Source organism: Aquarana catesbeiana, linkage group LG10, assembly GCF_042186555.1.
Source record: "Aquarana catesbeiana isolate 2022-GZ linkage group LG10, ASM4218655v1, whole genome shotgun sequence".
NCBI classification, from domain to species: Eukaryota; Metazoa; Chordata; class Amphibia; order Anura; family Ranidae; genus Aquarana; species Aquarana catesbeiana.
The window spans coordinates 108,067,789-108,095,712 of NC_133333.1; positions in this window are offsets into that span (position 1 = coordinate 108,067,789).

Below are 27,924 nucleotides of genomic sequence, written 5' to 3' on the forward strand. Positions count from 1 at the left end.
CCCATGGTGAAGTATGTCAAAAAGATTTATTAAAAAACGTCATAAAAACAGGTGAAACCGCTCTAATTACACCAAAGTTTGTGCAGACAATCCTCACACAAACAGACGCCGCTAGCGGAAGTAGCCACCTGTGGCCAAGCGGTTTCACCTTTATTTTATGACATTTTTTAATAAATCTTTTTGACATATTTCACCATGGGAATATTTTATATTATTTTTCCCAATCTATGGCACCAATAGTCTTTATGACCTTATCCCGCACTGAGGGTTCTACAAATAAGTCCATCCAGTGTCCGGTCCAGTTACAGCATTTCCAGCTATACAGCATTTGGATTAAGCCGCGATTCCCTCTGGCATTTCCAGTACAAGGGCTTTTGACTTCTGTAGTGGGAGTCACTATTTTCTGGTGAGTAGACTGTGTGACCGGTGATGGTGGTGGAAGTTTAACCCCTCTGATGATTGCTGAACAGGAGGATTGCATCCAGAAGTTTTTCAGATTCTGCTTATTGATGAACACTTTTTGTTTTATAATTTTGTCCTTTTTGCACACTCATCACGAAACACTTGTGGTGGTGTTTTCACGATTTGACTTTTGTTGTGAATGCATTTAATATCAGTATTCATTTGTGTGTCAAGTAATTGACCAATTTTGCACTTTCACTGTTCATTAGTATTTTACTAGTTTGTGTGTCAAGAAATTGATACATTTTGCACTTTCATTTTCTAGTAGAGCGCAGTTCTAATTAACTTGTTAATTATTATTTCCACAAGGCCTTAACATGCCTGAGAAGTTGTGCATCTGTATGATGTATAAAACCTACTATAGCAAAACTGATAATAAACAAAGATTAAAAAAAGATTTTAAAAAATCTAAATTGCCAACAAAAGACAGCTTTGGCCACTTTCCTTCAGTTCTCCTATTCCCTTTTTTTATGCCAGACCCTTTTCCTAGATATAGTCTGTTATAAATGTTAATTCGGAACCCTAAACAAATACAAAAAAATAGCATGGGATCCCCAAAAAAATCCACACCAAACCCTTAGTAAAATATTTTGTGTACCTTTTATGCATATACCAATTTTACTTTTTATATACCATACTTTGTGCTGTTATTCTTGTAAAGGAAGGACCTTTAGAAGCGCCAAAATGCTTTAGTATTCATCTAATGTGAACTTTCTGAACTTTATAGACTGGTTCCTGGTACTTTCCCCCTTGTACTCTGTGTTTTACCTACAAGATACTGTATGCTGACCTGTGGTCATCGTATACTTGTTTTTTTATTGCATTTGTAGAGCAGATATTTTGTTTTACTATTCTAAATATATATGTTTTTATCAAAAGTGGAGTTTTAGTTTAAGGAAATGAAAGTGTTCTCTTTCTTAATTTTTTTTTTTTTTGCTTTATAAATATTTCAATGGTCTTCTTTCCTTTTACTTCAAAATAATAATTTTAATCTAGACAAAATCAACCAGCGCAAAACCCCAAACCCTAACGAAAAGCAACTATGGTACTGAGGATAAATTTATCAAAATCCCATACAATAACATGTGAAAAAGGCAGTACAGCGCATACAAATGAAAATGAAAATAAATAAACAAAGCTAAAAAGTCCAATAAGAAGTAAGATGCAGGCAAAATGCAATGAGTCCTCCGGTGACAAAGTGACAAAAGAGAACAGGGTGACTGTAGTGACAAAGCATGGACCTCCACCATCGATAGTAATGGCCGCTCACCTCAATGGATGGACCCCTGAGTAAATCAGTCAGGTCAAAACGGCTGTTCCCTCACAGGGATAATAACACAGGAGATGAATGCACAATCAGATATCAGCAACAGCGGCTTCAAATAGCGGACACCCAGGCAGTATTCACATGTAAAAGATTCAAAAAGGATCTAGTGCTCTCTGAATGATACTCAAGCAGGTTTATTTAAAATAAGTAAAAAACACTCACAATATAATGCACTGTGCCCCAGTGCGAAGGATAGCAGCGTGGATACAATAGATAATGGATGTCCCATTCAGGATGGACGAGCGGAGCGCGGGTGACGTCACGATTCAGGCACGTACACAGTACCGTACGCGTTACGTCCCTCAAAATGGGCGGGGCTTCCTCAGCGGCGACGGCCGAACGTAATGACACCCAAATAAATACAAGTCCGCTGCCCCCTAGGGAGGAGCGGACTTGTATTTATTTTCCTCCCCTAGGGAGGAGCGGACTTGTATTTATTTGGGTGTCATTACGTTCGGCCGTCGCCGCTGAGGAAGTCCCGCCCATTTTGAGGGACGTAACGCGTACGGTACTGTGTACGTGCCTGAATCGTGACGTCACCCGCGCTCCGCTCGTCCATCCTGAATGGGACATCCATTATCTATTGTATCCACGCTGCTATCCTTCGCACTGGGGCACAGTGCATTATATTGTGAGTGTTTTTTACATATTTTAAATAAACCTGCTTGAGTATCATTCAGAGAGCACTAGATCCTTTTTGAATCTTTTACATGTGAATACTGCCTGGGTGTCCGCTATTTGAAGCCGCTGTTGCTGATATCTGATTGTGCATTCATCTCCTGTGTTATTATCCCTGTGAGGGAACAGCCGTTTTGACCTGACTGATTTACTCAGGGGTCCATCCATTGAGGTGAGCGGCCATTACTATCGATGGTGGAGGTCCATGCTTTGTCACTACAGTCACCCTGTTCTCTTTTGTCACTTTGTCACCGGAGGACTCATTGCATTTTGCCTGCATCTTACTTCTTATTGGAATTTTTAGCTTTGTTTATTTATTTTCATTTTCATTTGTATGCGCTGTACTGCCTTTTTCACAAATAATTTTAATCTGTCTCTGCTTATAAAAGTGTTTCCAGGATGCGTTGCTTGAATATTATGATTCACATCAGGTCAGACTTGGCCTTAAAAAGATAATGTGTTTGAGTGTTTTCTCAGGTCCCACTTCTCTTGGGAGACCCCTAACCTCCCCCTGAATTGATTGCCCACACTTCCATTTTAATTATACGTATTAATACTTCTTGGCTGCTCACTCCTGGTAAGCTCCAAATTGCCCATGAGATTGCTGATGCTGGGAACCTTACAAAATAGGATAGAATTTTCTAACATTTATTGATATTCCCTTGCCTATTATTTCCAGTATATTGTGAACCTTTGTTTCCTAAACCAGTGTTTCTGCTTACTAAAGCTAGTCATCCAAGAGTTTATGTTGCCTTCAACAGACTTCAAACACCTGTTTGAATTTCTCTTTCTTGAAGAGGAGTTCCGCCTGGGAAAAAAAATTAAAAGTCAGCAGCTACAAATACTGTAGCTGCTGACTTTTAATATATGGACACTTACGTGTCCAGGGAGAGCGCAATGTCGGCACCTCAGCCAATTTTTAGATCAACTTCTGGGTGCTGCCGCCGCCATTCCTGGTAAGGGAAACCGTCAGTGAAGCCTTTCGGCTTCACAGCCGGTTCCCTATTGTGCATGCGCAAAGCTAACTGGCCTGGTGGTGAAGGAAGGAGGAGGGGGGGCAAACTTCCTCCTGGAAGTGGGGAAGGGTACCTGTCAAAAACAGGTACTTGTTCCCCCCAAAAGGTGGCAAATGTGGCACCGGGGGGGGGGGCAGATAAGCGGAGGTTCCACTTTTGGGTGGAACTCGCTTTATATAATTTTTGTTTGGATATTTCAGTAAAATCATATTATTATTGGTATCATAAAATATGTATGCATTTATACACTTATCATACTTATGTGTTTAAACACAAAATTACTCTATTTTGGTGAATTGTGTTTGAACTTTATTACACACCTGTTAATTCTGTATGAAACTATTTATTCATTGTCCAACAGGTTTTTTCAACTCTGGAACAGACCTGAAAGCATCCAACCAATGTTTAAAATGTCCAGTGAATTTCTATAACCCTATGGTGGGAAGAGAGTCCTGCTTCCCTTGTGGATCTGAAGCAATACAACCTGCGGAAGGGCAGACCACCTGCATCTGTCTTGGTGAAGGAAGAATATTTCAGGTTAAAAAATCATACACAAAGTGGGTTGATTTACTAAAACCAGAGAGTGCAAAATCTGGTAGCCAATCAGCTTCCAAATTCAATTTGTTCAGTTAAACTTTGGCAATAACACCTGGAAGCTGATTGGTTTCTATGCAGAGCTGCACCAGATTGTGCGCTCTCCAGTTTTGGTAAATCTACTCCACTGTTTCAACTGGGCCTTATGGTCATCATTCACATTACAGTTTGATGTGCAATCTTTGCACGATCAACTTTAGAATTATCAATAGGAAAACCTACCAAAACTATCCATACAATTTTATCCATACAAAGTCAGGATTTACGCTCACTTTCACTCTCAGTGACACTGGTGATCAGGACAATTAGAGTGTGTGTATCTTTAACAGGGGCACAGAGAGCAATAAAAACAGTGCTTCTTACATGTCACTACTCTATCCAAATCTTAAAAGAAATTTTGCCTTTAGGTAATCTTTAATAACCCAAAGACATAACATGTAGCAAAAGCTTTTCTCTTCTCACAAAAAAAGGTTGGAAAAATTAGGTCAGATTTATTTCCTAATTTATTTTCAGTGGTGAAATAAGGGTGGCTATAAAAGAAAAAACATCTGTAGCTGCAAACAGCCTGCTTTATATAAACTCACCGGCCTCTTCATTAGGTACACCTTGCTAGTACCGGGTTGGACCCCCTTTTGCTTTCGGAACTGACTTGATTCTTCTTGGCAGATTCAACAAGGTGTTAGAAACATTCCTCAGAGATTTTGGACCATAGTGATATGTTAGCATCATGCAGTTGCTGTAGATTTGTCGGCTGCACATCCATGATGCGAATCTCCCATTCCACCACATCCCAAAGGTGTTCTATTGGATTGAGATCTGGTGACTGTGGAGCCAATTGGAGTACAGTGACCTCATTGTCATGTTCAAGAAACCAGTGGTGAGATGATTTGAGCTTTGTGACATGGTGCATTATCCTGCTGGAAGTAGCCATAAGAAGATGGGTACACTGTAGTCATAAAGGGATGGACATGGTCAGCAACAATACTCCGTAGCATTTAAAAAAATGCTCAATTGGTACTAAGGGGCCCCAAGTGTGCCAAGAATATATCCCCAACACCATTACACCACCACCACCAGCCTGAACAAGACAGGAGGGATCAATGCTTTCATGTTGATTACGCCAAATTCTGACCCAACCATCTGAATGTCGCAACTGAAATCGAGACTTATCAGACCAGGCAATGTTTTTCCAATCTTCTATTGTCCAATTTTGGTGAGCCTGTGCGAATTGTAGACTCAGCTTCCTGTTCCTAGCTGACATGACTGGCGCCCGTTGTGGTCTTCTGGTGCTTTAGCCCATCTGCTTCAAGGTTCAGTGTCTTGTGGGTTCAGAGATGGTATTCTGCATACCTTGGTTGTAATGAGTGGTTATTTGAGGTATTGTTGCCTTTCTATCATCTCAGACCAGTATGCCCATTCTCCTCTGACCTCTGACAACAACAAGGCATTTTTGTCCACACAACTGACGCTCACTGGATATTTTCTAATTTTTGGGACCATTCTCTATTAACCTCCCTGGCGGTATGATTATTTCGGATTTTAGGTGCTGAAAGCGGTACAATTATTTTGCATGGAAATTTGGCGTTTCATATTGTAGGCCTGTAATTCTTAACAATAACACACTTAAATCTGTCCAAACAAGAGTCTAGTAGATATCCCGGGTATGATAAAGTTTGAAACACAAAAACATAAATTATAATGTAATAAATAAATATAAATAATTAAAAATAATAATAATATAATAATAATAAAATAAATTTCCCCATGATTCACTATCGCTCAATTCTGCAAGTGTTCTAATTTTCTATCGCTGTTTTCTAGCTGATCTAAAGCCACTTTTGACATAAAGGGACACTTTTTGGTTGCTATGGACAATCTCCAGTTTCCAGGCAGAAAGAACAGTATATATAACATAAAACTGCATGCAGGGCATGGGCCAAAGCACTGGGGACAAAAGGGATGTGAAATAATGTCATACAGTACTGTAATCTGTAAGATTACAGTACTATATGTGTTATGATTTTAAAAAATTTTTGAATTTGCCGCCAGGCTCCGCCCCCTTGCGTCGCAACGCTCGCAGGGAATGGAGCCTGGCATGGAGAGGCTTTGGAGGAGACAGAGCCCACGGACACAGCGGGGGGACATCACAGGATCCTGGGGACAAGGTAAGTAATGCTGCACCAGGATCCTGCAATGTAATCCCGAGTGTGGCTCAGGGTTACCGCTAATGGGACTGAAATTTAACCCCGAGCCACACTCGGGATTACCGTCAGGGAGGCTACCCCTAGAGATGGTTGTGCATGAAAATCCCAGTAGATCAGCAGTTTTTTAAATACTATGACCAGCCCGTCTGGTACCAACAACCATGCCATGTTCAAAGTCACTTAAATGCCCTTTCTTCCCCATTCTGATGCTCGGTTTGAACTTCAGCAAGTCTTCTTCCCAAGTCTAGATACCTACATGCATTGAGTTGCTGCCATGTGATTGGATGATTAGCAATTTGTGTTACCAAGCAATTGAACAGGTATACCTAATAAAATGGTTGGTGAGTGTATGTTATGCTGTTTGTTGACTGGTCTGATTGACCAAGCCCTCTGTTTTGTATGACTGTGAAGAGGAATTTACTCTATGTATGTGTGCTGCCACACAAGCTGAGATACAACTAGCCTTATCTGAAATAAATACATCAGTCATTACTTTGGATGTTGATATTCATCATTATTTTAAATTAATTTGTCCTGCTTCAGCCTAGTGATAGTCGGTGTCCCTGTAGTCCTGGATATCATCCTGCTGATGATGGAATCAACTGTGTGAGGATTGTGTATGATATATGCAGAGATGGAGCAACCCGCAACCATGAAGGAAAATGCTTGACCAGACAAGAGTGGGATGACTATTGTTCAAATCAGGTAGTTTTTCTGAGTGCAAACATATTCTGCAGTCTTTTCCACAGCATTTGCAAAATATTATGTTTTGTAGATATATTTCTAGTTGAAGTGATACTCTTCTCACCTGCAAACACCTGATGTTTCCATCAATTTTGTCTTTGGTTATGGGCACAGCTTACTTTATATCTTAACCTTAAGTCGCATGAAACCTTTCGGAAACATCAATTACCCAGTTGTTTTAAATTTTTGTCTATTTTGTCTGTTTTAAACAAAATATGGCAGAAATTAAGCCATATCTCAGAGCATCCTACATAGTGATAAACGTGCATAAACAAATACACAGTAGGTATGTTTTGTTTCTTTGGGGGTTTTTTTTATTTGTTTTTACCAGCAAAAGGATTCATGATTTAATTCAACCAGTCCAGATTTCTGCACTCTTGTCAGATACCAAAGTTGGGTTTGTCACCTTACTTTTCTTGACCACAGTTAAACAATACAACTTGGTCAGCATGTTCCCAGGCTGTGATTGGAAGATATGGAGGATAAGAACAAAATAAATAAAAGTCACTGGTAAAGTAATATTTCTCTTTCTGCCAGAATGTTACTTCTCTGTGTATGCAACAGAATCTGGCCCTTCCTTCTCCAGTATGAGCTTTACTGTATTGGGGATCAAGTAATATTCAGATATATACATTACATTTGGTGATTTTTAAAATTACATAGTTGCTTTAAATAGTGTTTTTATAGCTTCCTGGAGTTTACAAAGGATTACATAAACGTATATACTTCTAATGCAGTTTATGTGATAATATGGGAAAAATGTCCAATTTGTTATGTGAACATAATTACAAGGCATTTGAGAGGTTGGTTACGTAATCGCTTATACTATATACTAAAAAATAATAAAAAGTCTGAGGAATCAAGGCATATGAAGAAGCCTATTAAAAGATGTGATACGTGTGCATTCTTTAGGAGCTGTTATCCCCAATTTATTGACTGGACATTTGGTTGTGCAGGTCTGTGCTAATTCTGAATATTATCAAGGATATGACAAGTTTTTAGGACTTTGTATTTGTCAGACAGAAGATCTTGATAGCATCTGTGACACTGATTGTAGAAGAAAGCAAAAGTATTTTCTCCAGATTATCTGCAAGGACAATTCTCCTCAGCTTATTTCTGTTGACTCCTCTGGAAATAAGGTATTTTTTTTTTATTATGGCAGTATATACTATTTTAATTATTTATTTCTCAAAGTATTACTAGTTTTGAATGAGACTTTCACATCTTATGTATTATGCATTTGTGTCCTCCTCTCCCAATGTGCTATGCCAATTGACAGCACATCCCAGTCAAAAGCACAGGAGGGTCAAATTGCATCAGAAAATGCATCAGGGATTTTTTACTTGCTTACTTGCTTGTTCTCAGTAGAATATGATGAAAAGAGCACAATAAAATTATATACTATGGGTCAGAGACGATTGTAGTATTAACAAGCTATTAGAAATAAACTTACAGCAAATCTCAACTCGACTCAGGGGAAAGTCCCCCGTACCCTACAATGGCGGACTATAAAGGCCACAATGTGGAGACATATTAAAACATTACAAAGTCTTTATTATACAAACCTATACAAAACATTTTTGTACAGCTAAAAAAAAAATTATAAATACCTTTATTCCCTTTTTTATAAGTGATCAAATTCCTCGGTTCTCAGCTGCATAAGAGCTGGGGGGGGGGAGATACAGCAGTACACTGAGCTTCCCAGTGAATGGCAGTGCAGCAGGGGAATGTCAGGACAAGCCTGAGCATTGGAGGAGAGTACACTGAGTGGTCAGCATAGCTAGAGAACGTACCATGATGTGCTTAGTGTGGTCAGTTTTTAATAGGAAAGCAAGGCTAACAGGAACACCAGAGATTTCACATAAAGGAAGCAATACAGAGAGAACAGGATATTTTTTCATACTAGTACATGGTAAAGCAGGCACATATCAGGAATATGAAGTGTTGGGGTAACAAATGCTTTAACTCAGAAAAGTTCCTATAAGACCTCTTTCACACTGGGGCGGTGCCGGGGTTAGCCGTAAAGTGCCGCTTTACCACTGTTATAGCTGTGCTTTTCGGCCGATAGCGGGGCACTTTTAATCCTCACTAGAGGCCGAGGAAAGGGTTAAAAGCACCCGTGTTGCAGCACTGCCGAAGCGCTTTGCAGGTGCTTCGGCAGCGCTGCCCATTCATTTCAATGGGCCGGGCATTTTTGGAGCGGTGTATACACCGCTCCCGCACCGTCCCAAAGATGCTGCTTGCAGGACTTTTTTTCCTGTCTTACAAGCGCACTGCCCCAGTGTGAAAGCACTCGGGCTTTCACACTGGGGAGGCATGAGAGGCACTTTTTAGATGCTTTGCAGGTGCTATTTTTAGCTCTAAAATCCCTGAAAAGTGCCTCAGTGTGAAAGGGGTCTTACTGCTCTCAGCCTCCCCCAAATCTCCAACTTCCTTTTTAGAGGACTATTACAGTTATTCTCATGATCCCACTGTATGAAGGAATGTAGTCACCCTCTCTTGCTCACTCCTAAAATGAATGAGGGACTAGTGATTATGGACTAGTGAGCAGTACAACGACCACAACTAACCTGCACTGGTCATTTCAAACAAACTTAAGTGAGATGGAAAAGGAGAGGTTTGGGAAATCACAGAGGATTAGAAGGCAGAAAAACTCTAACTGTAGCACTGTAAGCAACAATTTCTTGAAAAATGTACAGATTACAGGGCCAGTAAGTAATGGATGTATATGTATTATTCTTGGGCAATAAAGATATTGTATAGTGTCACTTTTTTGTTAGTATTTTTCATACAGTAATACTTCTGTCACTGGGGTCATCTACCCTCTTACATGTACTATTATGAAGAAAAGAATACCAAGCAGAAGATCCAGTATCTTACTCAGGGGGTTGGAAACTACTGTAGAAAGAAATGTCAAAAGAAAATAGCTTCTAAAGAGTAAACAGTATTAGCCAAAAGAGAGTAAGTGACCCCAAAAGAACTTGAGATCTTTTAGGGCCATCTAAGCTCCTCTATCCAAGAGGGTTTGAAGAAAACTAAAGGGTCAAGTCTATGGTAATACCATCATAGATTTTTGACTACTTTATATGAGACCATACACAAGATCAAGACAAGAGGGTGGCTTTCTAGTAATGTAAAATAAAAATAAACTTTGGAAAAACCATTTACACATAAGTAAAATTTGATTCTAAGCAGTGACGTCGCTAGGGGGTGGATTTTGGGGCTACAGCCCGGAATCTGGGGCCCATAGCCCCGAGTCTCTGCAGGGGTCCCCAAGGGGAGGGGAGGCACTCTGGGGACCCTGATGTAAGTGGGGGGCTCTCTGGGGACCCTGATTTAAGGGGGAGGCTCTCTGGGGACTAGGGTTGCCACATCATCCCTTTAATCCAGGACACACATTAATTACACAGTTTCTGTGACTGATTAAGGTGGTAATTAAACACACTTGGTGCCTTATCTGCATTAAATCAGCCTCAGAACCTGTGTAATACATATGTGTCCTGGATTAAAGGGATGATGTGGCAACCCTACTGGGGACTCTGATTTAAGGGGGAGGCTCTCTGGGGACCCTAATGTAAGGGGAGCTCTCTGTGGACCATGATGCAAGGGGGAGGCTCTCTGGGGACCCCAATGTAATGGGGGGGGCTCTCTGGGGATATACACACACACACACACGTATATTATATACATGTGTATGCCTGCCCAAGCGTATGACTTTCTTTACTACGCTGCTATGGGCTCTAGCCCCAGATCTTTTGTAGACCTAGCTACGCCCTTGATTCTAAGGCATATTAAATTTACAGCCAAGTAGTATATTTGAACTGGCTGTGCATCTGTGCTGAAGACTCTAACCCAAGTCTTGTTAATCTAAACCCTAATCAATCCTATTTTAATGAATGATCAGCCTTTAGGAGGGGACAGAATTAAACCTAGCTTGAGAACTCTGTAGAATGAGTCAAGGGGCCTGTTTCTGACATACCTTCCGAACTGGTCACCACAGGGGTTACCAAGAACTTGGCATTAAAGACATTGGGATTGATTTACTAAAGGCAAATCCACTTTGCACAAGTGCACTTGGACGTGCAGTTGCTTTAGATCTGAGAGGAAGAGCTGTAATGAGGGGAAGCTCTACTGATTTTATTATCCAATCATGTACACGCAAAAATGCTGTTTTTTTATTTTCTCCTTGAATGTCACTTGTAGTGCAAAGTGGATTTACCTTTAGTAAATAAACCCCAATATCTGAAACCAGGATTAGTTGTGTGGTATTGACATTCGGGCATTTTACAGAATGTTTACATCTTCTGAGGTGCAACAAAAGGGAAAAGAAAATTACTGTGAGTCCAGGAAATTTCCAAAGTAGTGTTACTCTGCTGAAACAATTAGAATAAGATGTGGTGGAAGGAGAAGAGGGTCCAATTAAAGGGGACATGTAAGTAACAGTTAATGCGTTTGCCCACAAGTATTTCAAATCCTTACCTCCTTTGCTTAGATGGTAATTACAAAGGTCAAGTGAAGTAGCAAATAAAGACCCCATGGGGATTATTTACAAAAACCGCACTGTGAAAAATCTGGTGCAGCTCTGCACAGAAACCAATAAGCTTCCAGGTTTTATTGTGAAAGCTTAATTGAACAAGCTGAAGTTAGAAGCTGACTGGCTACAATGCACAGCTGCACCAGATTCTCCAGTTCCAGTTGCTGAGTTTCTTAGGTAGAATTGATTGGTTAATAGAATGGTTTCCCTTCTTGCCAGGAGCTTAATTTTAAAGCATTATATATTTTAACAATGTCTTGTTTATTTAAGGTAATTATAACAACAGAATATATAAGTGCAGAAGCGCTTATTTCCTCTAACAATCATGGGGAGATCTGTTCTTCACAGGCAAGCAATTCTAACTCAGTGTATATAGTCAAGACCACAGGTATGTTTTCCTACTTACCTTACCACCAGTAATACCATCATTTGATTCTGACTGTTTCTGATGTTTAAGGGTTTATGACAGCAAAATGCAATTTTTGTACAGATTGTTACAGAGTGGTAAAGGACTGAAATTTGTAGAGAGGTTTTGTTTTTATTAAGGCGATATCTAAAAGTTAAAGTTAAAGTTAAACTCCTATGCATGTGTTACAGCACAATGCCTTTTACTAACTTAACTAACTAATATCGTAAGGATGATCAATAACACCTGGATAAGCTTTACCAATTTACTGATATGTAAACAACACCAAAAGCATATTAGTTATCAGCAAGCAGCTCAACAGCAAACATCAAAAGAAATAAAATACTGAAAAATGTATTCATACTATCAAAAACCCAAAAGGTTTATAATTCCAGTCATAAAAAGTGCTAAAAATAATAGAATGAAATCAAATATAAATAATGGATTTATGATTTGCTGTTTATCCTGGACATAGAATCATAGATGGAAGAATTTCTTCCACCAAACCAACAACTGACTGCTTTCTGTTAAATTCACCAATTGTCATAAAAACTTAAAGCGGAGTTCCACTCAAAAGTGGAACTTCCGTGTATCCATCTCCTCTTCCCCTCCGATGCCACATGTGGCACCTTTCAGGGGGGAGGGGGGGAACAGGTACCTAATTTTGACAGGTACCATTCCCCACCTCAGCCCCGTCTCTCGGAAAGTTCGGTACCCACCTCCTTCCTCTGCCGCCAATTGGAAAGCCCAGCGCGCTTCGAGTCTGGGCAGTAGGAAACCAGCTGTGAAGCCGAAAGGCTTCACTGCTGGGCTCCCTTACCAGATATAGCGGCGGCTGCACCCAAAAGCCGATCCGAAGATCGGCTGGGGTGCCAACATCGCGGGCTCCCTGGACAGGTAAGTGTCCATATATTAAAAGTCAGCACCTGCAGTATTTGTAACTGCTGACTTTTAATTTTTCGTGGTGGGGTGGACCTCCTCTTTGGTCCCATTCACACCTGAGCTTAATATCCAAAATCCCATGGTTTTTAATTGTGCCTGTTGTTCGCACTTGAAGCATGTAGCACCCTGGTGTTTAGAAAGGGTTGCTAACAAATTTAATTTGCCAGGTAGTAATTGTCCTGGTCAATTGTTAGTAGATCCACTGATTCCTCTTTAATTCTGGAATTGCTGCACATTTTCTCTTCTGTCACCAGGTCAGTGGCGGCCTGTCCATAGGGGGCGCACGCCACCCCCCCCGCCACCCCCCCAAGGTAGTCACACAAAAAATGGGCCCTTTAAAAAAAAATAATAATAATAAAGGTCCTTTAAGTGCACTGTGTTCGGGAGCTAGACACAGTGCACCATGGGAAGCGTGACGTCTGCGCAATCCCGTAATTGCAGACGAGATGCTTAATTTGCCTTGTTTAGAGATTTCCTTTTTTCACCATCACAAAATTCCGATCCACAAAAGCGTCATCTTCACAGGATATTTTATTTTTGGAACATAAAAAATCAAGTTAGCTCATATACTTTCTATCAGTCCCAAGATTTATAGGAATATTTTGCAATCACAGAAGTTGAATGCCATATGGCTGCTGGGTAATTCAATGTAATTATTTAGATCAACTTTAGCCTGTTCATTGTAACTGAGTACTGGGTAGCAGTGGAGAACATTAGACCCATTACAAGCCATGAATGGATTTATAACTATATACTCTGCTGTGATTCTGGGCTGTATACTCTGCTGTGATTCTGGGCTGTATACTCTGCTGTGATTCTGGGCTGTATACTCTGCTGTGAGTCTGGGGTTGTATACTCTGCTGTGATTCTGGGCTGTATACTCTGCCCTGTGATTCTGGGGCTGTATAATCTGTCCTGTGATGCTGAGCTGTATACTCTGCTGTGATTCTGGGGTTGTATACTCTGTTGTGATTCTGGGCTGTATACTCTGCCCTGTGATTCTGGGGCTGTGTAATCTGTCCTGTGATGCTGAGCTGTATACAGCTGACACTATGGGTGGAAGCAAGTGGAATACAGGGGTGTAGTGGGTGGATGCTATAAGGGGTAGGGCTTATAAGTGGGAGGGGTCAAAAAAGAGGGGTGGGTCTGGAGCCCCCCCATCCTAAAACTTCACCAGCTACCACTGCACTAGGTGACACTGTGGCTGGTGACATTAGATTGACAAGGGCTCCACAAGGTCAGATTATAAATGGATGGGCGTCTCAGCCCATTGGCAGGGGTTTCTTTAGTCCCTTGGCCTGCTGGGAGAGCCTATTTATTGGGATGGAGTCCGGCGATTGGGATTCTGTGCCACCTGGACGGCTGTCTGGGTGGACGTGTGTTATGTCACCCCGGGCTGCTAGGCCAGAAGCCTGAGGCCTATCCCGGGACACCTGGCTGCTAGACTGCCTGAGGCCTATCCAGGAGCAGGAGAAGTAGCGTAGGGTTGGGACTACAGAATTGGAGTCCAACCGAGTTGCAAAGGTTCAGCCGGATGGGGAACCAGTTGTGGTCAGAGGTAAAAGGGAAGCAGTTGGAACTAAGGGACCATCCACCTTGTTACTGGAGATCACTGTGAGTAAGCTCAAGCAAGTACCAGAGCAGTCTTCTCACCGGCCAGGGATGGTGAAGAAGTGGAAAGCTTCATCGAGTGCCAAACTAGGGACCCAGCAGGTTAGCAGGGGTGATGCTTGAGGAGTATACAGTGGGATAGCTGTGGAAGAGCTCAGGAGATTCAGTGACGATTGTATCTGGAAGTCTAGTAAGAGACTGGGAGCTCAGTGAGTGAAGATCTACAGTGGAATACTGTGAAATAAGAGAAGAACTATTCTGTGTTACCAATAGTTGTGTGCAGATACCTTTAGTGACTGTTACAAGTTCAGTTGCCATAGGAGACAGCAGTCCTACCTATACAGATGTGGCATCCAGCTGGAGGCCTTTCCCTGTATAACTGTCTACCTATAGACAGTCTCAGAGTCTGTCAATTATCATTGCGTCTACTCAAGGGTGTCCTGGCCCTAACCCACTCCCTCACAGTTCTTGTTAAGAGACAATAAATCTCTTGTTCACATTCAGAAAGTAACAGGTGCCCATCATTTCATCTTGCATTACACCCACCATGCCTGTTATCCCACTCTACAAGAAAGGATGTTAGCTCTCCCTAACTCTTGAGGTCACCATTAGGCTTCTGGAAGCCCGGGACCTTGCTTCATGTATATGAGCATCTCTTCAGCTACAAGCTTTTTTGGCCCTGTTAATCTTCAATGGAAATAACTGAAACCCATAAAATAAAAGAATTATGTCTTTTATACTGTTAATTATTAATTAATTATGTTTAACACCATATGGCAATAAACAACACATTTGTCATCAAATTAGGTCCAGTGTTCTTTTCTGGTTAGCATTTCGGAAATTATGCAATCTACCACACATAATTAGATCACATGAAGTAAAAATCCTAGAGAAAAATGTTAAATTCTCAAAGCCTCGTCCTAGACAATCAGCACTGCGCATGGCAGGTGCACACAATAGCCTTAAACGAAAATGGGTCTGCAAATGAGTGTCAGGCAATAATGGTAAATACAATTTGTTCCAAAATATAAATCTACATTAGTTTCAAGGCTTTTCCAAATCATAAGTCTTTGATGCTAGGTGATCAACTTTATATGTATAAAATAGTGTGCAGATTTTAATGCACACAATCCAGTATGTAGCTATTAACCCATAATCCAGTCTGATATAAATAAACAAAATATGTGCAAATATCATGCAGAAGTAACTAGCAAATTGCTTTTTTAATTCAGATCTCATCACTTAATTATGTCCTGTTGGCTTCAAAATGTAACCAGACTGTCTTGTTTTCAAAAGTCATAATCAGAATAGTTAGGGAAGTCAAACAGTCAGGCAATTGTTATGGAGTCCTTATGGTGGGAGAGCATCACACAGAAGGTTTTTAGAAAACATACACTATAAAATAAAAACACAATCAACAGAAATTTTATTTAACCAAGGACAAGAAAATGGCTCTATCTTTAAAAAAGCACGTGTAAGTTTTATTGTTGTAGCACTGACCCCCGAAAGAGCTGCTGATTTATTTGGGCCTGTACTCTGCTTTGTTTTCCCTTTGAATATCTCAGTCTCCCTGACACAGCTGTGGTGTGATAGTGTGTAGTCAAAACTAAATCATAAAGGCAAGTTCACAATACTCAATATAATATACCTGTCTGTAGTTACCTTACCCTCCTCTTGGCTGGTGATGAAGAGGAAAACAACACTTACACAGTTAGACTTGAATAATAACCTTATTTACTGTAATTGTTTTAGAAGGTTTAAACTACAATGGTTGTACTGTCAGACCAACATAGTCTGACAGACAACTAAACTTTATATTACAAAGATACAATACAGGTATCAAATGTCTGAAATAATATATAAGAGATATAACAAAGTAAATAAGATAATCGTCAGAGTGAATGTATCTCACCATGAGCAATGTCCTATTTCCTGCGCGCTTAAGGCTATACTAAATCAAATGTTGACTTGATTAAGTATAATACAACACTACCCCAATATAATAAAGGGGCACAAGGCCTTGTGTTTTACTAAGCAGTCCTTCTTTATCTTCTTTTCTTCTGCTAGCAAACAACATAGATTTGTAATCCAAAGGGTTAATGACTCCTGATCAAAGTAGACTGAAAATGTGACAGTGAGGTTCTGGTGCAGCAGCACTATAACTGACTTTGATACCAGGGACTCAGTACTAAATTCTCTCAACTTTGTTTGTGGGACTATGGGTCCCAGCAACTCTGTCTCGTGTAGACGGATGTAATAAAGTGCATCAAGAAAATTGCGGGCAACAGCCCTCTCACCCAACCAGGACAGTGTTGTCAGAAAACTCCATTCTGAGGTACAGGGTTCTGTCTCCGGCCGGCCAGCACTGCTGCGCTGCTCTGCTCCTCTCCACGAGATGCTCCAGAACTCCCATGTGACTCCAACAGGCTCCTCTGGCTCCTTCCCAGTCTTGCCCCGCCATCAGTTCAGCTCTCTGGCGTGTCCCAGTACTGCTGCTTGGATCGCTGTTCCGTGGAGGTAGGCCGCGCTGTGCTGGAGACCTCACACAGATCCTCCCAGGCTGGCCATGCGTGTCCAAAAAACCTAAGATGGCCGCTCCCAGCCCTTTTATAATCTTCCCACAATGCAGTTCTGTTCCCTGAGGTTTGTGGGAGTTACTGAGCATTATGGGTAGGTCAAGTTAATGTCCAAATGTAAACAAACAGAATACTTCCATGTCAACTTAAATAGTAAAAAAAATAAAGATGCAGTCCTTTTATATTTTGGCCGCTAGATGGCGCCAGAGGATAAGATATAACATTACCTTAGGTTATACATATATTAGGACCGCTACATTGTAAATGTCAATAATCAATACTATAAATAAACAATACCAAAAATGTAAAAAAAAATAAAAAAAAAAATGAAGAAAATAACAGGTTTTAGTCCTCAAGCAAAAAAGTGTGCAAAGCTGATGGAGAAATTCATGGATGCCTTTAGCCTTTCTAAAGCCGCGTACACACAAGTGGAATGTCTGACAGAAAAAGTCAGACGGAAGCTTTTCATCGTCTATTCCGATCGTGTGTATGCCTCATCGGACTTTTTTTTTCCAAAATTCTGATGGACCTAGAAATGGAACATGTTCTAAATATTTCCGACGGAACCAATTCCTATCGGGAAAACCGCTCGTCTGTATGCTGTTCCGACGGACCAAAAACTAAGCATGCTTTGAAGCAAGTACGAGACGGAAGTTATTGGCTACTGGCTATTGAACTTTCTTTTTCTAGTCCAGTCGTACGTGTTGTACGTCACCGCGTTCTGGACAGTCGGCCTTTGGTGTGACCGTGTATATCCAAGACCGCTTGAGCGGAACTCCGTCAGAACTCCGTTGGAGAAACCTTCGGAGGTTATTCCAACGGCAAAACCGGTCATATGTACGCGGCATAAGGCTTTTTTTCGAGCAATTGAGGCCATAAAATGTCAATATGTTGATCTCAGGCTGCTGTACTTATTTTTTGCAAAATACATACAATTATTTGGATCACAATTGAATCCAGTAGCCTTTATATGTTTTTTCCTGATAGGGCTCTGGGGTTATTTTACTAAAACTGGAGAGTGTAAAATCTGTTTCAGCTCTTCATAGTAACCAATCAGCTTCCAGATTTTTTTTGTCCAATACATGGACCGATTGTCAGGTGGCATTGGCTAGTTATAGAAACCGACTGACGTTTGGTCCATGTGTACTGCACTCAGTCTGACAGAAGCCAGCCAATGCCTGAGAACACTGATTGGAGTGTTCTGGCTCCTCCTGAGCTGTCAGTATGTTTTTGTTCAGCCCTGCTGGGTTGAACGAAACAGAAACCTAGTAGTTTGTACCAGACATAAATTGAACAAGCTGAAGTTCGATGCTGATTGGCTACCATGCACGGATGCACCAGATTTTGCACTCTCCAGTTTTAGTAAATCAACCCCATTGTGTACAAAATAAGAGATATCAAACAATGCCTTAGGGTGAACTAGCCCCATACACACTATTAGATATTCTGCAGATTTTTGTCCTCGGATTTACCAAAACCATGTAGTGCAAGGGCCTGCCTGATTGCATATAAATTTAAACTTTTATGCCCCGTACACATGGTCGGATTTTCCGACGGAAAATGTGTGATAGGATCTTGTTGTCGGAAATTCCGACCATGTGTAGGCTCCATCACACATTTTCCATCGGATTTTCCGACACACAAAGTTTGAGAGCAGGCTATAAAATCCGTTGTCGGAAATTCCGATCGTGTGTACACAAATCCGACGGACAAAGTGCCACGCATGCTCAGAATAAATAAAGAGATGAAAGCTATTGGCCACTGCCCCGTTTATAGTCCCGACGTACGTGTTTTACGTCACCGCGTTTAGAACGATCAGATTTTCCGACAACTTTGTGTGACCGTGTGTATGCAAGACAAGTTTAAGCCAACATCCGTCGGAAAAAATCCTAGGATTTTGTTGTCGGAATGTCCGAACAAAGTCCGACCGTGTGTACGGGGCATTAAACTTCATGTACACTGCTGCTGCTAAACGGACATTTAGGAGAAGTTGGGCATTTTTTTCAAGTGTTCCTGAACTCTCCTCTATGGTATCTTATCAGTACATGTACACAGGGTCATTTATAGTAATTTCTAGGCAGTTGAGTTTAGAGGCTTTTTTTGGAATGCAAAAAAATGGGTTCAGAAGCTGGGTTTAAATGCATTTCAAGTGCCAAACGCTTCTAAACGCGGCTAAACATGGCTAAACACAGTAACTCGCGTTTATCTGCGTTTCGTTTACAGGCGTTTTTCTTTTTTGGCAATTTTGAAAATAAATAAATAAATAAATTATTATTATATATATTTTTAAACGCTTCTAAATGCAAATGCGGCAAAACGCCACTAAACGCGGCATGTAAGTGTGGCAAAACGGACATGAGTTACTATCTGTCAAGTTAAATCGTTCAGGAGAGGTTGTAAAAACGTCCCGTGTACATGAAGCCTTTTAGGTTATATGGTTTTTGGTAAATCTGAAGACAAAAATCTGCAGAAAATCTAATAGTGTGTATGGGGTCTAAAGCATGGCATGCACACATAGTTAGAAAAAATTACCACAACAGATACTGTTTCTATACAGTGCAATTATATTAATACCGAGTCAAATGTATCCTCTTTTGTTACAGAGCATGGATTCTGGGGACTCTATAATTCCAACCCTGGAGATATAAATAATCTTCTGAACAATCAGTACAATCTTTCATTGTTTAACATCTCAGGTAAGAATATGTTTTTAACCTTACTCTTATTCTGTGTGACAAATTATAAATTGTGGATCGCTGGTTACTGTTATCTTGTACCTTAGTTAAAGTGGTTGTAACCCTAAAAAGAAAAAAAAAAAAAAAGGAGAGAGATCCTGTTCCCTTATAGCAGAATAAACAGCATAGTGCTTGTCCCGTCTAATCTGCCCCTTTCGAAACTGTAAAAAAAATCTTAAACACTTATACTGTGAGTAGGGATGAGCTTCGTGTTCGAGTCGAACCCATGTTCGACTCGAACATCGGCTGTTCGATCGTTCGCCGAATTGCGAACGTTATGGGCTGTTCGCGCTAAATTCGTGTGGCGCGTCACGGCCCATAATTCACTGCGGCATCGCAGTGCATTGCTGGCTGATGATTGGCCAAGCATGCACTATGACCCGCATGCTTGGCCAATCACAGCGCCGTCAGTAGAGAGAGCTGTAATTGGCCAAAGCCAGGGTGGCTTTGGCCAATTATGGCTCAGGGGATTTAGTACACACCCCACACTATATAAGGCCGCCTGCACGGCGGCCCTGTGTAGTGTGTGTTCCGGTGTGCTGAGAGATAGAGAGAGAGAGAGACAGTGTCATTTGATTTGAGTTAGATAGATTAGGCAGAACAGTCAGTCAGTTAGCTGCACTTACAGTGTATTGTGTATATATATGCATCCCAGGTGTTGCATATATATATATACACTGTATTCAGTTTAGCTAGATCCGTTCCTGTTATCTTCTATCTAGACTATTTACATTTAATGCAGTGCGTCCTGCTCACAGTGTTCAGCTAGATCCGTTCCTGCTATTTACATTTAGTGCAGTGCGTCCTGCTCACAGTGTTCAGCTAGATCCGTTCCTGTTATCTTCTAGACTATTTACATTTAGTGCAGTGCGTCCTGCTCACAGTGTTCAGCTAGATCCGTTCCTGCAATTTACATTTAGTGCAGTGCGTCCTGCTCACAGTGTTCAGCTAGATCCGTTCCTGCTATTTACATTTAGTGCAGTGCGTCCTGCTCACAGTGTTCAGCTAGATCCGTTCCTGCTATTTACATTTAGTGCAGTGCGTCCTGCTCACAGTGTTCAGCTAGATCCGTTCCTGCTATTTACATTTAGTGCAGTGCGTCCTGCTCACAGTGTTCAGCTAGATCCGTTCCTGCTATTTACATTTAGTGCAGTGCGTCCTGCTCACAGTGTTCAGCTAGATCCGTTCCTGCTATTTACATTTAGTGCAGTGCGTCCTGCTCACAGTGTTCAGCTAGAGCCGTTCCTGCTATTTACATTTAGTGCAGTGCGTCCTGCTCACAGTGTTCAGCTAGATCCGTTCCTGTTATCTTCTAGACTATTTACATTTAGTGCAGTGCGTCCTGCTCACAGTGTTCAGCTAGATCCGTTCCTGCTATTTACATTTAGTGCAGTGCGTCCTGCTCACAGTGTTCAGCTAGATCCGTTCCTGTTATCTTCTAGACTATTTACATTTAGTGCAGTGCGTCCTGCTCACAGTGTTCAGCTAGATCCGTTCCTGTTATCTTCTAGACTATTTACATTTAGTGCAGTGCGTCCTGCTCACAGTGTTCAGCTAGATCCGTTCCTGCTATTTACATTTAGTGCAGTGCGTCCTGCTCACAGTGTTCAGCTAGATCCGTTCCTGTTATCTTCTAGACTATTTACATTTAGTGCAGTGCGTCCTGCTCACAGTGTTCAGCTAGATCCGTTCCTGTTATCTTCTAGACTATTTACATTTAGTGCAGTGCGTCCTGCTCACAGTGTTCAGCTAGATCCGTTCCTGTTAAATTCCTACTGACAGGCAGGCTTGTCTGGTTACAGTATATAAAGCTACCTGAAGAAAATTACAGGTGTTCTATTTGATCCTATTAGTACCACGGTCAGGCAGCTAGACTATTTACATTTAGTACAGTGCATCCTGCTCACAGTGTTCAGCTAGATCCGTTCCTGTTATCTTCCTACTGACAGGCAGGCTTGTCTGGTTACAGTATATAAAGCTACCTGAAGAAAATTACAGGTGTTCTATTTGATCCTATTAGTACCACGGTCAGGCAGCTAGACTATTTACATTTAGTACAGTGCGTCCTGCTCACAGTGTACAGCTAGATCCGTTCCTGTTATCTTCCTACTGACAGGCAGGCTTGTCTGGTTACAGTATATAAAGCTACCTGAAGAAAATTACAGGTGTTCTATTTGATCCTATTAGTACCACGGTCAGGCAGCTAGACTATTTACATTTAGTACAGTGCGTCCTGCTCACAGTGTTCAGCTAGATCCGTTCCTGTTATCTTCCTACTGACAGGCAGGCTTGTCTGGTTACAGTATATAAAGCTACCTGAAGAAAATTACAGGTGTTCTATTTGATCCTATTAGTACCACGGTCAGGCAGCTAGACTATTTACATTTAGTACAGTGCGTCCTGCTCACAGTGTACAGCTAGATCCGTTCCTGTTATCTTCCTACTGACAGGCAGGCTTGTCTGGTTACAGTATATAAATCTACCTGAAGAAAATTACAGGTGTTCTATTTGATCCTATTAGTACCACGGTCAGGCAGCTAGACTATTTACATTTAGTACAGTGCGTCCTGCTCACAGTGTTCAGCTAGATCCGTTCCTGTTATCTTCCTACTGACAGGCAGGCTTGTCTGGTTACAGTATATAAAGCTACTTGAAGAAAATTACAGGTGTTCTATCCCAGCTTAGTGCAGCTACAGGCCATTAGTATGTCTGGAAGGCCAAGAAGGAGAGGCAGACAGTCACAAGCCAATAAGAGAGGGCAAGCAGGCTCTGTGTCTAGTGCTGGTCGTGGAGACGGTGCATCCTCATCAGCACGTGGCCATGGGACACGCTTGGCCTTTTTTTCGGCAGCTGGCCGTGTTGAGCCGCAACATGCGGAAGACTTGGTCGAGTGGATGACCAAGCCGTCCTCATCCTCCTCATCCTCTCTCACCCATGCCCAGGGTGCTTTGTCTGGCAAAGCAGCGGCCTCTTCCCTCAGCTCAATGTCATCAGTGACTCCTTCCCTAGCTCCACCATGTCCTCATGAGGATTCCCTCGAACTGTTTGACCACAGTGTTGGGTACATGCTCCAGGAGGATGCCCAGCGTTTGGAAGGCTCTGATGACGATACTGAGCTCGATGAAGGCAGTAACATGAGCGCGGACAGAGGGGGTGCCCAAGAAGGACAGCAATCTGGCAGTCATGCTCCCCCTGCTGCAGCATACTGCCAGGTTTGCTCCAGTGATGAGGAGGGAGGGGATGATGAGGTCACTGACTCAACGTGGGTGCCTGATAGGAGAGAGGAGGAGGAGGAGGAGGAGGAGGAGGAGGCGGCAGCACATCACCAACGAGGCAGGATGCCCTCCAGGGGCCAGCCTAAGGGCAGCACATTGACTGCATCACACCCCAAAGCTCCACATGTGCAGGACGCTGCAGTCTCTGCGCGTTATTCAAAAAGTTCTTTGGTGTGGGCCTTTTTTGAGACGAGTGCATCAGATCGCACCGCTGCTATTTGCAACATATGTCTCAAGCGTATTTCGCGTGGCCAAAACATCTCCCGCTTGGGTACCACATGCTTGACCAGACATATGTTGACCTGCCATGCAGTTCGTTGGCAAGCGTATCTAAAAGACCCACACCAAAGAACAAAGAGGATCTCTCCTTGCTCCTCATCAGCTGAGATTTCCAACCCCACTAGACCTTCAGTCCTCTCTGAGACCTGCAGTGAGAGGAATGAAGGTGTAGAATTAGGTGTGTCACAGCCAAGTACTTGTGGGCAATCTGCTTTTGGTACACCGACGTCAGATTGTACCAGGCAAATTTCCCTGCCCCAGCTGCTGCACCGCCGAAAGAAGTTTGCTCCCAGCCATCCACATGCCCAGCGGTTGAATGCTAGCTTGGCAAAATTGCTAGCACTTCAACTGCTGCCTTTTCAGTTGGTAGACTCTGCCCCCTTCCGTGAGTTTGTGGAATGTGCGGTTCCTCAGTGGCAGGTACCCAAACGCCACTTTTTCTCACGGAAGGCGATTCCGGCTCTCTACCGGCATGTGGAAGGCAATGTCCATGCCTCGCTGGACAGGGCGGTCAGCGGTAAGGTGCATATTACCGCTGACTCATGGTCCAGCAGGCATGGACAGGGATGTTACCTAAGTTTCACGGCGCATTGGGTGACTCTGCTGGCAGCTGGGAAGGATGCAGGACAAGGTGCAGTAGTGTTGGAGGTTGTTCCGCCACCACGCCTCCAAAATGCTGATTGTGACACACCTCTCTCCTCCATCCCCTCCTCTTCTTCTTCCTCCATGGCCTCTTCCTCGGAACCAGCGGTGCTCCGTAGGCGTTCAAGGGGCTACGCAAGTACGCAGGCCAAAAGATGCCATGCGGTGCTTGAGCTGGTGTGCTTGGGGGACAGGAGCCACACTGGGGCAGAGGTTCTGTCAGCTCTGCAGGGGCAGGTTCAGAGGTGGTTGACGCCACGCCAACTTAAGGCAGGAATGGTGGTTTGCGACAATGGCACCAACCTCCTCTCTGCCCTCCGACAGGGACAAATGACCCATGTGCCCTGTTTGGCTCACGTCCTTAACTTGGTGGTGCAGCGGTTCTTGGGCAGGTACCCGGGCTTACAGGATGTCCTGAGGCAGGCCAGGAAAGTCTGTGTGCATTTCCGCCGGTCATATAATGCCAGTGCTCGGCTGACGGACCTCCAAAAGGAGTTTAACCTGCCCAAGAACCGCCTAATCTGTGACATGCCCACCAGGTGGAACTCAACGTTGGCCATGCTGCAGCGGCTGCACACGCAGCAGAGGGCCATCAATGAGTACCTGTGCGACTATGGAACCAGGACAGGGTCAGGGGAGCTTGGTTTTTTTTCCCCACGCCAGTGGGCCATGATCAGGGATGCATGCACTGTCCTGTCACCATTCGAGGAGGCCACGAGGATGGTGAGCAGTGACAGTGCATGCATCAGTGACACTGTCCCCCTTGTCCACCTGTTGGAGCACACGCTGCGTGGAATAATGGACAGGGCACTTGAGGCAGAACAGAGGCAGGAAGAGGAGGACTTCCTTAGCTCTCAAGGCCCCCTTTATCCAGACAGTGTTCCTGCGTGCCCGCCGATCACACAGGAAGAGGACGAGGAGGAAGAGGAAGATTGTGTCAGTATGGAGGTGGAGCCTGGCACTCAGCATCAGCAGCAGTCTTTAAGGGATCAGTCCCAAGAAACACATGGACTTGTACGTGGCTGGGAGGAGGTGGCTGCGGACCATGTCGTTCTTAGTGACCCAGAGGACTCCGGACCGAATGCCTCAGCAAACCTACGCTGCATGGCCTCCCTGATCCTGCAAAGCCTGCGTAAGGATCCTCGTATTCGTGGTATCAAGGAGAAGGACCAATACTGGCTGGCAACCCTCCTTGATCCACGTTACAAGGGTAAGGTTGCGGACCTTATCTTGCCATCGCAGAGGGAGCAGAGGATGAAACATCTTCGGGAGGCCTTGCAGAAAGGTCTGTGCAACGCATTCCCAGAGACTGGGAGGTTACAAACTCCTGTTTCTGGACAACGTGTTGCTGAGGCTTCGGTCAGTCAAAGAAGGAGCGGTGGAGAAGGTGGCCGTCTGACCGATGCGTTCAGACAATTTTTTGGTCCGCAGCCCCAAGGTATGATCGGTTCCAGCAACCATCGCCAGCGTCTGTTTTACATGGTGCAGGAATACCTAGGGGCAAGATCAGACTTGGACACCTTTCCCACCGAAAATCCTCTGGGTTACTGGGTCTTGAGGATGGATCACTGGCCAGAGGTTGCACAGTATGCAATTGAGCTACTGGCCTGTCCTGCATCCAGCGTTCTTTCGGAACGCATATTCAGTGCTGCTGGAGGCGTGGTAACCGATCACAGGGTGCGTCTGTCCACCGACTCGGTCGATCGGCTGACCTTCATAAAAATGAATGAGTCTTGGATCACCACCAGCTACCAAGCACCTGATGCTGATGTAACCGAATAATTTTTTTTGAAATCTCAGATCCCTTCAAAGACTGCCTATGCTGATGCTGAGTCCCTATCCCTGAGTAATTATCCTCTTCCTCCTCAATCATCACGCTGATAGCTTGTAAGAACATTTTTGGTTCTGGGCGCCACCACCAGTGCCTAAGGCACAATTTTTCAGCCCCTGTTTAACAGGGGCGTGTAATTACAATTTTTGATGTAATACTTTGCAGCAGGGCTCGTTCCTGCATTCCAACTAGAGTGTCTGTGAGGGGTTGCAGTGTTGTGGCACCAGCACCAGTGCCTAGGGCCCAATTTTTCTGCCCCTGTCTAACAGGGGCGTGTAATTACAATTTTTGATGCAATACTTTGCAGCAGGGCTCGTTCCTGCGTTCCAACTAGAGTGTCTGTGAGGGGTTGCAGTGTTGTGGCACCAGCACCAGTGCCTAAGGCCCAATTTTTCTGCCCCTGTCTAACAGGGGCGTGTAATTACAATTTTTGATGCAATACTTTGCAGCAGGGCTCATTCCTGCGTTCCAACTAGAGTGTCTGTGAGGGGTTGCAGTGTTGTGGCACCAGCACCAGTGCCTAAGGCCCAATTTTTCTGCCCCTGTCTAACAGGGGCGTGTAATTACAATTTTTGATGCAATACTTTGCAGCAGGGCTCGTTCCTGCGTTCCAACTAGAGTGTCTGTGAGGGGTTGCAGTGTTGTGGCACCAGCACCAGTGCCTAAGGCCCAATTTTTCTGCCCCGTCTAACAGGGGCGTGTAATTACAATTTTTGAAGCAATAATTTGCAGCAGGGCTCGTTCCTGCGTTCCAACTAGAGTGTCTGTGAGGGGTTGCAGTGTTGTGGCACCAGCACCAGTGCCTAAGGCCTAATTTTTCAGCTCCTGTTCAACAGGGGCATGTAATTACAATTCTTGATCTAATATTTCACAGCAGGGCCCTGTGAGGGCTTACAGTGTTGTGGCCACAGCAACACCTAAGGCCCAAATTTCTGCTGAGTATATAGGGCAGGACCCTACTTTCAAACATCTAACTTACAAACGACTCCTACTTGCAAACGGAAGGAGACAACAGGAAGTGAGATGAAATCTACCCCTAGGAAGGGAAATTCTCTCCTGTAAGAGTTAATATGGGAAAACAATTTCTCCTTTCCACTGATGCTTTCCAATCCTTGTTCCACAAAAAAACCCAAATTTTCAAAAAACATTTTTCATTGGGACAAAAAAGTGAGGTGAAATCTTCTGAAGAGGAGGAAAGACAGCAAAACAAATGTCACAGGGGTGATAACCCTTCCCTATGTTTTCCAAAAAGCTTAGAAAAGATTTTTTGGCTGGAGCTAAACACGTTAAAAATGTTCAAAATTACAAACAGATTCTACTTAACAACAAACCTACAGTCCCTGTCTTGTTTGCACCGCCTGTATACTGCTGTTCAGAGTATATAGGGCCTGGTGGCCCCACACCTTTCCTTATTTTAATTTGGGTGCGGGGTTCCCCTTAATATCCATACAAGACCCAAAGGGCCTGGTAATGGACTGGGGGGGTACCCATGCCGTTTGTCTCACTGATTTTCATCCATATTGCCATGACCCGACATGACATTAAACCCGCAAGCAGTTTTAAATGAGATTTTTTCCTTTAAAAATGACATTTGGTGCAGGGACTGTTCTAAACATGGGAAACACGCGTCACTTTACAGGCATACTATAGACACCCCCCAGGTACGATATTTAAAGGAATATTTCACTTTTTTTTTTTTTACTTTAAGCATCATTAAAATCACTGCTCCCGAAAAAACGGCCGTTTTTAAAAGTTTTTTTTGCATTGATACATGTCCCCTGGGGTAGGACCCGGGTCCCCAAACCCTTTTTAGGACAATACCATGCAAATTAGCCTTTAAAATGAGCACTTTTGATTTCGAACGTTCGAGTCCCATAGACGTCAATGGGGTTCTAACGTTCGTGCGAACTTTCGGTCCGTTCGCGGGTTCTGGTGCGAACCGAACCGGGGGGTGTTCGGCTCATCCCTAACTGTGAGTTATTGCCTAATAAAGGAGAGGGGCTGCCAATGAAAGGGTTTTGTAAGGTAACAACTACTTTAAGATCAAATGATATTGTTTGCTTTCATT